Source organism: Xenopus tropicalis, chromosome 7 (genome assembly GCF_000004195.4).
Source record: "Xenopus tropicalis strain Nigerian chromosome 7, UCB_Xtro_10.0, whole genome shotgun sequence".
In the NCBI taxonomy this organism is placed as follows: Eukaryota; Metazoa; Chordata; class Amphibia; order Anura; family Pipidae; genus Xenopus; species Xenopus tropicalis.
Window position 1 is genome coordinate 60,662,261 of NC_030683.2, and position 11,291 is coordinate 60,673,551.

At 41.5% G+C, this 11,291-nt stretch overlaps 1 long non-coding RNA gene across 1 annotated transcript; it reads left to right on the forward strand.

Moving 5' to 3' along the window:
• Nucleotides 1-6,686: 6,686 nt before the first annotated feature.
• Nucleotides 6,687-10,263, forward strand: LOC116412476. The gene is made up of 3 exons (XR_004223723.1): nucleotides 6,687-6,857; nucleotides 9,836-9,945; nucleotides 10,202-10,263. It is a non-coding gene; the product is annotated as an uncharacterized LOC116412476 (long non-coding RNA).
• Nucleotides 10,264-11,291: the final 1,028 nt, after the last annotated feature.

The window sequence follows — 11,291 nt, forward strand, 5'->3', positions numbered from 1 at the left end:
AATCACAGGGTTGTCGAGGCAGTTAATTATATAGAGAGATATTTGTTCAATATGAGAACCCTCAATATGGACAAAGCTAGGTGCTGGGACTTGGAAGACACATAACGTCACCCAAGAAGACTCCCATCACTAGCCAGTAATCTGACTGGAGGAACCAAAAAGATACTGGGAATACCCCTCTTACGGACAAAATTGACATCCAAAAAATTCCCAGCCGCTCCAGAATCCAAAAAGGCTGAAATCTCAACACTACCCCCTCCCCATTCAAGGAGGACAGGTAGGAAGATGTTAGAAGAGATAATTTGGGGAGTAGAAACTGCATTACCCAAACAGGACTCCCCCTGCTTACGCTTTGCAGTTTCCTGGCCTTTTTTTTTTTTTTTTAAATATTCTTTATTTTCTAACATATAAAATGGGGGATACAGAAGGCAAGAGGGAAGGTTGGGTCAAAAAACAAATTGACATTTACTGTAGGCATTTACAATTATGTCAAGTCTTGACAACAAGTGTATATCTGGCACAAATAATATTCCTATCTTTTATTTTTTCAATAAGCTTGCTACCTTTCTTATTCAGTTCTGGGAGGGTGGTTTTAGTTTAACAAAATTACAGATCATCAGCAAATGCCGCAATTTTGTGTTCCTTGCCATTAGCGATAATGCCTGAGATGTTGGGGTTGTGCCGTATTTGAGATAGTAGAGTTTCCATGACCAAAACAAATAGTAATGGGGAAAGAGGGCATCCCTGTCTCGTACGATTGTGGATCTGCACTGGTGGGGAAATATTCCATTTACCTTTACCTTTGCATGTGGTTCATGATAGAGGGCTAATATCCTGTTTATTGTTTTGCCGCCTATCCCAAACCCTGATAGCGTCTTTTTAAGGAATATCCATGAGACCCTATCGAATGCTTTTTCAGCATCAGTGGTAAGTAATATTGCAGGCAGTTGTTTGGTTTGTGCATGGTGTATCAGTGATACTACTTTGTATATGTTGTCTTTCCCTTCCCTTTTAGGAACGAAACTAGCTTGGTCAGAGTGGACTAATAGTGGTAGGTTTTGCTTTAATCTGTTTGCAATGATTTTTGCGTATAGTTTTAGATCAATATTAATCAGGGATATCTGTCTGTAACTAGAGCATAGTTGTGGGTCTTTGCCTTGCTTTGGGATAATTGTAATATGTGCTTCTTTCGCTTGTTTGTGGAAATTATTCCTTTCATCTATGTAGTTGAAATAGGTACTTAATAGAGGGCATAGTTCTTAAAGGATTTATAAGAAAGGGCGCTATAGCCGTCTGGTCCAGGACTTTTTCCTGTTGGGAGGGAGTCTATGGTGTCTATTATTTTTTGGATCGTGAAGGGCTGGTCTAGTGTTTCTCTATGTTCTGCAGTTATAGGTTGTAAATTTGCTTAAAATTTAAAGCGTTCTATTTCGTCTGATCCTTTTTTTTGGGCAGTTGTTGGATCTAGCTTATATAGTGCCTGATAGTATTCTTAAAAGGTTTTGGCTATGTTGATTATGTCGTGGTGAGTCTTTTGCTTATTATCTTTGATTGACATAATATGTGTGGGAGGTTGTATTTTCTTTACTGTATTAGCGAAGTGATTGGTGCATTTACCGGTATAACCCAGCTCATATGCTTTATATGTATATTTGTCTAATATGGTTTTCAGTTGAAGCCTCTTGCTTTCCAGTAGTGTGTAATTATCGTGTGCTAAGCCCGCTTTGTGAGTTTGTTCCAAATTTCTGATTTCTTGTATTAATTTGTTAACTTCTTTCTCTTTTTCTTTTTTTAGGTTACTACAAAGTGCTATCAGCTGCCTCCTCAATACACATTTTTTTGTTTCCCACAGTGAAGCAGGTGAGATATCTGGAGAAGAATTACATAGTAACATAGTAAGTTGGGTTGAAAAAAGACATACGTCCATCAAGTTCAACCATAATGCCTATATATAACCTGCCTAACTACTAGTTGATCCAGAGGAAGGCAAAAAACCCCATCTGAAGCCTCTCTAATTTGCCGCAGAGGGGAAAAAATTCCTTCCTGACTCCAAGATGGCAATCGGACCAGTCCCTGGATCAACTTGTACTAAGAGCTATCTCCCATAACCCATAACTCCCTCTATTGCTAAGAATCCATCCAGCCCCTTCTTAAAGTTATATAATGTATCAGCCAGCACAACTGATTCGGGGAGGGAATTCCAGAACTTCACAGCTCTCACTGTAAAAAATCCTTTCCGAATATTTAAATAGAACCTCCCTTCTTCTAAACGGAGTGGGTGCCCTCGTGTCCGTTGGAAGGACCTACTGGTAAATAAAGCATTAGAAAGGTTATTATATGATCCCCTTATATATTTATACATAGTTATCATGTCACCTCTTAAGCGCCTCTTCTCCAGTGTAAACAGACCCAACTTGGCCAGTCTTTCTTCATAACTTGCCCATTTGTGTCTGTTAGATACCCCTCCCATATAGATTGTAAGCTCTACGGAGCAGGGACCTCCTTCATCTTGTGTTTCTGACTCTTATTGCAACTGCACCTTGTATTTATTGTTGTACTTTGTATTTATCCATTATCTTTTGTATTTATCCATTATCTTTAACCCCCTGTCTGTATTAATGAATTCTACTGTACAGCGCTGCGTACATAAGTAGCGCTTTATAAATAAAGATATACATACATACATACAACTGAGACTTTCCATACCCTTTACCAGCTTAGTTGCCCTTCTCTGGACCCTCTCTAACTCAATAATGTCCCGTTTGAGCACTGGAGACCAAAACTGAACAGCATATTCTAGATGGGGCCTTACCAGCGCTCTGTAAAGGGGAAGAATAACCCCCTCCTCCCGTGAATCTATACCCCTTTTAATACAGCTCAAAACCTTGTTTGCCCTTGCAGCTGCTGCCTGGCATTGCTTGCTACAGCCAAGTTTATTATCTACAAGGACTCCAAGGTCCTTCTCCATTATGGATTTGCCTAGTGCAGTCCCATTAAGGGTATACGGGGCTTGCATATTTTTACATCCCAGGTGCATGACCTTACATTTATCCACATTAAATCTCATCTGCCACTTAGCTGCCCAGATTGCCAGTTGGTCAAGATCCTGCTGCAGGGATGTCACATCCTGGATAGAATTGACTGGTCTGCAGAGTTTTGTGTCATCTGCAAACACTGATACATTACTCATAATACCCTCCCCTAAGTCATTTATGAACAAATTAAACAAAGGTGGACCCAGTACAGAACCCTGAGGGACCCCACTGAGAACCTTATTCCAAGTAGAGAATGTGCCATTAACAACCACCCTCTGTACCCGATCCTGTAGCCAGTTTTCTATCCATGTGCAAACGACTTCACTAAGACCAATATACCTTAGCTTAGAAAGCAGTCGTTTGTGGGGAATGGTATCAAATGCTTTGGCAAAATCCAAATAGATTGTATCTACTGCATCCCCACTGTCCAGTTTCTTACTTACCTCATCATAAAAAGCAATTAAATTGGTCTGACATGACCTGTCCTTCATAAAGCCATGCTGATTACTGCTCATAATGCCATTCTCCACTACATAATTTTGAATGTGATCCCTTAACAAGCCTTCAAATAACTTGCCCACCACAGATGTCAAACTTACAGGCCTATAATTGCCAGGCTGAGATCTTACTCCCTTTTTAAATATGGGAATGACATTCGCCTTCTTCCAATCCCTAGGTACCATACCTGATGAAAGCGAGTCTGAGAATATCAGAAACAAGGGCCACTGCAATTCTGCCCCTAGCTCTCTCAGTACCCGAGGGTGTATTCCATCTGGCCCAGGTGCCTTGTTTACATTTATCATGTGTAACCCTTTAAGCACCATATCCTGTGCCAACCACTGTGTATTTGGAGCTGAGGCAACAGTGCAGCTCTTAGGTGGGACTTGGCCCTCTGGCTCCTCTACTGTATGCACAGAAGAAAAGAACTGGTTAAGCACATCTGCCTTTTCTGTATCCGCTGTAACCATATTGTTACTATAACTCAATGGGGCCACACCCTCAACCTGCATCTTTTTACTATTAATATACTTAAAAAACTTTTTGGGGTTAGTCTTGGCCTCGGCCGCGATGCGCTCCTCATTTTCTATCTTTGCGTTCCGGATTGCTGTTTTACAACACTTGTTATAGTGTTTATAATCATTAAACGCATCTACTGTCCCCTCTGACTTATATTTATATTTCTTAAAAGCTTTCCTTTTTCTCCCTATTAACTTCTTTACCTCAGAGTTAAGCCACATAGGGTGATTCTTAACACTTCTACTTTTTCTTATTAATGGAATGAATTTAGAACAGTAATGATTTAATATCATTTTAAATGACAACCATTTCTGCTCTGTGTTTTTATCAGAAAACATAATGCCCCAATCTATGCCCTGAAGCGCTGCCCTTAAGGAGCTAAAATTTGCCTTCCTAAAATCGAGTGTCTTTGTTGCCCCCGTGTAAATTTGTTTCCTGCACCAAACATCAAATGAAATAACATTATGGTCACTATTACCCAGGGGTTCAACCACTTGCACATTTGCTATATTGTTCTGGGTCATTAGAGATCACTAGATCTAGTATAGCATGGTTCCTGGTTGGCTCCTCAACAACCTGTGACATAAAGTTGTCATGCAGCAAGTTTATAAACTTGTTCCCATTTACTGTCCTGGCAGTACTATTGCCCCAGTCAATATCAGGGTAATTAAAATCCCCCATTATTATCACTTGCCCCAAACTAGCAGCCTTTTCTATTTGCAACAGGAGCTGGGCCTCCTCCTCTTCGCTTACATTAGGGGGTCTATAGCATACCCCTACAATTAGCTTGGTAGATTCTTTACTATCTGTGAGAAGCTCAACCCATAAGGATTCAGCTCCCTCTGTTACCCCCATCACTTCCTCCTTAATATTTGCTTTTAATTCCTGCTTAACGAACAGACACACTCCTCCTCCTTTTCTATTGCCCCTGTCCCTCCTAAACAATGTATACCCCCCAATATTAATAGCCCAGTCATGAGACTTATTCAACCAAGTTTCAGCAACACCAATCACATCATATTTCCGCTCCAACGCCAGTACCTCCAGCTCTCCCATTTTACCAGTCAGACTCCTTGCATTGGTAAACATACATTTAATACTGGTTCCGGCGTGAGAATGACGTGTAAACAACTTATGGGCCTCCCTGCCATTATCAGTATCCCGAAGCAAGTCTCCTCCCCCATTTTCCCTTACTATGCCCACTACCTCATCTATCCTGTCTAACACAGAATTTCCCGCTGCACCCTCCCCCCCCCCCACTCCTAGTTTAAAATCTCCTCCAACCCGCTAGCCATCTTTTCCCCCAAAGCAGCTGCCCCATCATCATTGAGGTGCAGCCCATCCCTGGCAAAGAGCTTGTAGCCAATTGAGAAATCAGCCCAGTTCTGGAGAAACCCAAAGCCCTCCTCCCTGCACCAATCTCTCAGCCACGCATTAATCTCCCTAAGCTCCCGCTGCCTTCTTAATGTTGCTCGTGGCACAGGTAATAATCTGAGAAAATTACCTTGGAAGTCCTTACCCTCAACTTTGCACCTAGCTTTTTAAAATCATTCTTTAGGACTTCCCCCCCTCCTCTAACTTTGTCATTGGTACCTATGTGTACCAAGACCGCCGGGTCTTCCCCAGCCCCTCCCAACTATCTGTCCACTCGTTCCACCACATGCCGAACCCTAACACCAGGCAAGCAACACACAGTTCGGCATGTAGGGTCTTTGCGACAAATTACCCTATCCACCTTTCTAATAATTGAATCCCCTACAACTATAGCCTGCCTTCCCTTCCTAGCACTATTCCCCCACCTGTATTAGAGGTGCCAGCTCCCAGGGTGCTCTGAGAGTCAGCCTGCTCCATACATGCCAGCTCAGAGCTGTCTTCCCCAGCATCTTCACCTAAAGCGGCAATTCTTTTGGTTTGTACAAGCTGTGAACCAGCCCCCCTACCCCTACTGCCCCTCTTAACCATTACAAATTTGTCTCCCTCATTAACCTCCACTGTCCCTTCTCCACCCCCCACTACACCGGCCCCTGCCAGTGGTTGCTCAGTGAGCCTCCTGTTCTCCCCCATGTTTGCAGCTGCCCTCAGTGCTGCCAGTTCCCCCCTTAGATTCTGCACCTCAGATTCCAAGAGGAAAACCCACCTGCATCTCTCACAAGTAAATGCTGAATGGAACTACTGCTCCAGGACCACATACATGCGACAAGATGCACACTGAGTCACACCAGCAATCATACTGGAACTCATATTGCAACTGGGTACTTACAGTCTCCCGAGTGCAATCCCTTGTATAGTGCCTTTTAACTTTCAAACGCCTTTTTTGTTTTTAACGCCTGCTATACACTTAATCTAAATGCAACACTTTAGATTACATGCAACACTCGCTGTGCAGTTAGAAACTTACTGAGGTTCAAACCAAACAGCCAAACGTCTGTTGAGAATTTACCAGATTTACTCCACCCCCTTAATTAGTATGCTCAATCAGCCAGGTAGCACTTACAAGTCACACAGCAGTTAGTTAATTGCACTTACTTCCTCCTTTCAACCAGCACTCCCAGCATGCACAGTTAAACCCCAAGCGCCTTTTTTGTTTTTAACGCCTGCTATACACTTAATCTACATGCAACACTTTAGATTACATGCAACACTCGCTAGCAGCTCCCAAACTCGCTGTGCAGCTAGAAACTTATTGAGGTTCAAACCCTTATTGAGGTTCAAATTGTCCTTGATTATTTGATTCATTTCGCCTATTTTTGTTTTTATTTCTGTTTTGTGGAGCAACAAATCATTGAATTTCCAAGAAAAGAATTGGTGAGTGGTCTGATAATAGACTATGTTCAATTGATGCTTGTCTGGCTACGTGTAGGCAATTTTGTGAAATAAATATATAATCGATTCGTGAGTAGACTTTGTGGGTTTTGGATAAGTGGGTGTAAGGCTGATGCCACATGTGGCGTTTTTACGCTGCGTATTTTCTCAGCCTAAAAACGCCGCACAAGCCACACAGCCCCTGACTATGTCGTTTTTCAGCCTAGTACTGGTGACGTAGCAAATCCCGTTTCCATGGTGCTTAATAGTGCAAAATAGTAAAAAACGCAGTGTATTTCCGCTAGGTCTGGCAGCTGCCTTTGTGTATACATAGGAATAGCTTGCTGTGCAAATACTGGCGTATTTCGGCAAACACTTGAAAAATCTGTGGTAAGGCGTTTTCTAGTGTATTTACGCATTGTGTGTTTTGCTTCGAGTCTTTTCAAGTTATTTCTATGGATGATGATATTGTGCGTTTTTTAGCCACAGAGAGAATTAGAAAATACACGCATAAAAACGCCACGTGTGGCATCAGCCTAATCTTTATTTTTAGGATGCATTATTCTCCAGGTATCTATCAGGCGAGCTGCCGCCAGCTTTTGCTTCAATATCTTCAGACCTTTATATGAGATAGGACTCTTCTTACTTGAGGAGTCAAGAATAGGATTTAACATTACATTGAGGTCTCCCCCAAGTACCAGCAGACCTTCTTTAAACATTTCTAGTTTGGATAAAGTTTTATGCATGAAGGAGAGTTGGGCTTCGTTAGGAGCATATACATTAGCAATAGTAACCTTCAGTTCCGCTATTTGTCCTTTCAGAAAGACAAATCTACCCTCTACATCAGTTAGTTTATCTTGCAATTTAAATGGTAAGTCCTTATGTATTAGTGTCATCACCCCGGTGGCCTTTTTCTGAGGGTTGTTACTAGCATATACCTGGGGGTAATGTTTTAGTGCAAGGTGAGGGGTGTGGCCTTCTTTGAAGTGGGTTTCTTGTAATAACACTATGCTGGCTTGTAGTTTGTGACATTCTTGAAAGATCTGGGCTCTTTTAACTGGTTTGTTGAGCCCGTTAACTTAAGCTTAAGACCTTGCAGATTAATTGAGCCATATTTGTCTGAATAAGTGTTGTTTTCACTTGTTGCCAGCTTGATATTCTCTTTAGGAGGGGGGTAGGGGGGTGGATAGGTTTAGGGATCTGGGGTGTAACACAAACTTTTTAACTGGGGTTGAGTTCCTATTCCGTAACAGATAAATGGAGGTTTTGTCCTCTATCTGTAGAATGTACAATGCGGCTGGTGCATTAGCACTTCGTTGTGGGGGGCAGTGTTTACCTGGACACCTTCTCATGATAATAACCAGTCTAACTTAATTGGGGTCTGGTGTGTCCGACCAGCTCGGTTGCCATATATCCTTGTGCTATATGTGGCGGGCAGTTACTTGTAACATAAACAATAAACATTTTAACAGCTTTTTGGACGTGCACACATATATATGTATGTATGTATGTATATCTTTATTTATAAAGCGCTACTTATGTACGCAGCGCTGTACAGTAGGATTCATTAATACAGACAGGGGGGTTAAATATAATGGATAAGTACAACAATAAATACAAATAAATACAAGGTACAGTTGCAATAAGAGTCAGAACACAAGATGAAGGAGGTCCCTGCCCCGTAGAGCTTACAATCTATATGGGAGGGGTAACTAACAGACACAAATAGGCAAATATAAGTGCTATAGGTCACAGTGGGTGACATTACAGTATAAGTGCCATATACATACATATATATATATATATATATATATATATATATATATATATATACACACACACACACACACACATATATATATATATATATATATATATATATATATATATATATATATATATATATATATCAATCCAAATGGTGTCCGCACTCCAAGGCTCAATATTCTGCGGGGTGCTATCCAAAATTATGTCTATATAGAAAATAATCATCTGTGGCCAGCACACCCTTCAATGTTTCATCAAAAAATTTTTATTGTAGATATATTGTTAAAACCAATGTTTCGGTCCTTATTAGGACCTTTCTCAAGGATAAACAACAATATTTTTTATCCTTGAGAAAGGATATGATATGAAAGGATGATTATTTTCTATATATATATATATATATATATATATACACGCATACATATACACATATTTTCCTTATTTTTTTTTTTTAACTTTCAACATAATTAGTGCATTTGAGCTCAGAGCATGAGGCGATGCATGTGCTTGCAGCTCTATCATAATGTTTATATATAACTTTACAGTCTCAGGTAATTCTTATCATCGAGGTGATTGTTGTTATAGTTACCATCCCGAATGAGATTGAGCTGTGTCTTGTTGTGGTCACGGAGAGGTTAGTCTATCTCGCGTGCTTTTGGGGTGTGTGGGGTTCGTCTCGGTGTGTGAACTTGTCTCCATTCTCCTTGGGTTCCATCTTTAGTTGCCACTAAAGTATACCATTCTCCCTTAGTATGTCTGTCAAAGGCTTGAGAAGTTTCCTTTTTGTCAGGGTGGAGTTGGATATATCTTGGAATAGCTTAATTGTGGATTCCTCGTAGGTGAGGTTAGAGATTTCTTTTACTTTGTTTATAATCTCCTCTTTTAACGCGTAGCTGTTAAGGCAGCACAAGATGTCATGGGGTGCATTTAATGGAGCCGCTTTTGGTTTCTGTATTCTGTGGGCTCTTTCTATCTCGATGCCTGATGCTGGATCTCTATTTAGCATCTTGTTAAAGATTTGGAGTAGCACAGGTCTTATTTCATTAGTTTTGATGCTTTCTGGGACCCCTCTGACTCTAATGTTGTTTCTTCTCCTCCTGTTTTCCTGATCTTCTAGTTGCCTTTGCATTTCTGTTAGCAAGTTATTGTGTGTTGATAGGGTTGTGTATTATAATTTTTTGGTTTTTCATTAGCTTACTTTGATTTTGCTCCAGGTCCTCTGCTCTCCCAGCAAGTGCAATCAAATCTCTCCTGATGTCCTGGAGTTCTTCCTTCAGTGTGGCTGTAACCTCATGAAGCATGTCCTTAAAGTCCGATTTAGAAGGTAAGTTGGCCAAGTATGCTGTTATGTAATTTTCCTCCTCCGTTTCGCTCTCTTGCTCAGAGAGGTCGCGCTGCGATACTACTCTCTCCTCTGCTGCCTCGTGAGCCGGCGCCATCTTGGATTGTAAGCGATCGCTTTTTTTTCAGAAACAGTGGTGCAAGCTCGGTTTGGGACAGTGATTGCCGTTTCTCCTGTGGCTTGTCCCTCTCCGGTTTGTGTTTTTGGGCTTTACCCATCTCTGCCCGTTATATTGCAGGAGCCCGAGCTGATGATCCACGGAGCCTGTGGATTAAGCTACCATCCGGAGCGAAGGTAAGTTCCGCCCTTTTTGCACAATTGTTGCGGAAATGACCCTTCTCCCCACAGTACATACATAACCCATTATTACGTCTATGGAGCCTCCCCTCAGAGGATAAGCGGGTAGAACCCAATTGCATAGGCTCTTCCAATGAAATGGGAGTGGAAACCTTGTGTGCAGATTCAGTTATGTAAGGCCCACAAATTATGTAACAATGCAAGAACACCACCTAGACTTCGTTCTTCAGATATCAGAAGAGATTTAATTTTACATTGATGGGGAGACAATGTACAAATGGAATATTGTGCATAAAACCTCCAAGTTGTTTACACTCTATCATGCCTTTTTATACCCTTCAGTGGGGGATTTCCAAAGGCCCCCACTGCCCCCATATCTTGTCCAATATTCCTCTGTTATCTGTCCATCATTCGCAAAGCTTCTCCTCACGTTTGACCATCCGTGATACCAGAAGTTTCTGGACTTTCCAAAACAACATGTGACATCTGGGGCCCTTCAAAAGCGTGGGGTGACGATGTATGATTCAGCATGTAGCAGTTAATCATTCCTTATCTGTAAACAACTTACATAAAATGTTCAAAACAACTTATATTAAATGTCTAAACATTTGCTGTAATTTCTTGCTAGCTTTAGGCTAGTAGGCCTAAAGCCTAAACACCTATGGTTAAACCTGTCCTCACAGTTACTTGAGGAAGGGAATGGGACAGAGCACTGGCTACTCACTCTTGACATCCCTGCAGCAGGATCTTGACCAACTGGCAATCTGGGCAGCTAAGTGGCAGATGAGATTTAATGTGGATAAATGTAAGGTCATGCACCTGGGATGTAAAAATATGCAAGCCCCGTATACCCTTAATGGGACTGCACTAGGCAAATCCCTAATGGAGAAGGACCTTGGAGTCCTTGTAGATAATAAACTTGGCTGTAGCAAGCAATGCCAGGCAGCAGCTGCAAGTGCAAACAAGGTTTTGAGCTGTATTAAAAGGGGTATAGATTCACGGGAGGAGGGGGTTATTCTTCCCCTTTACAG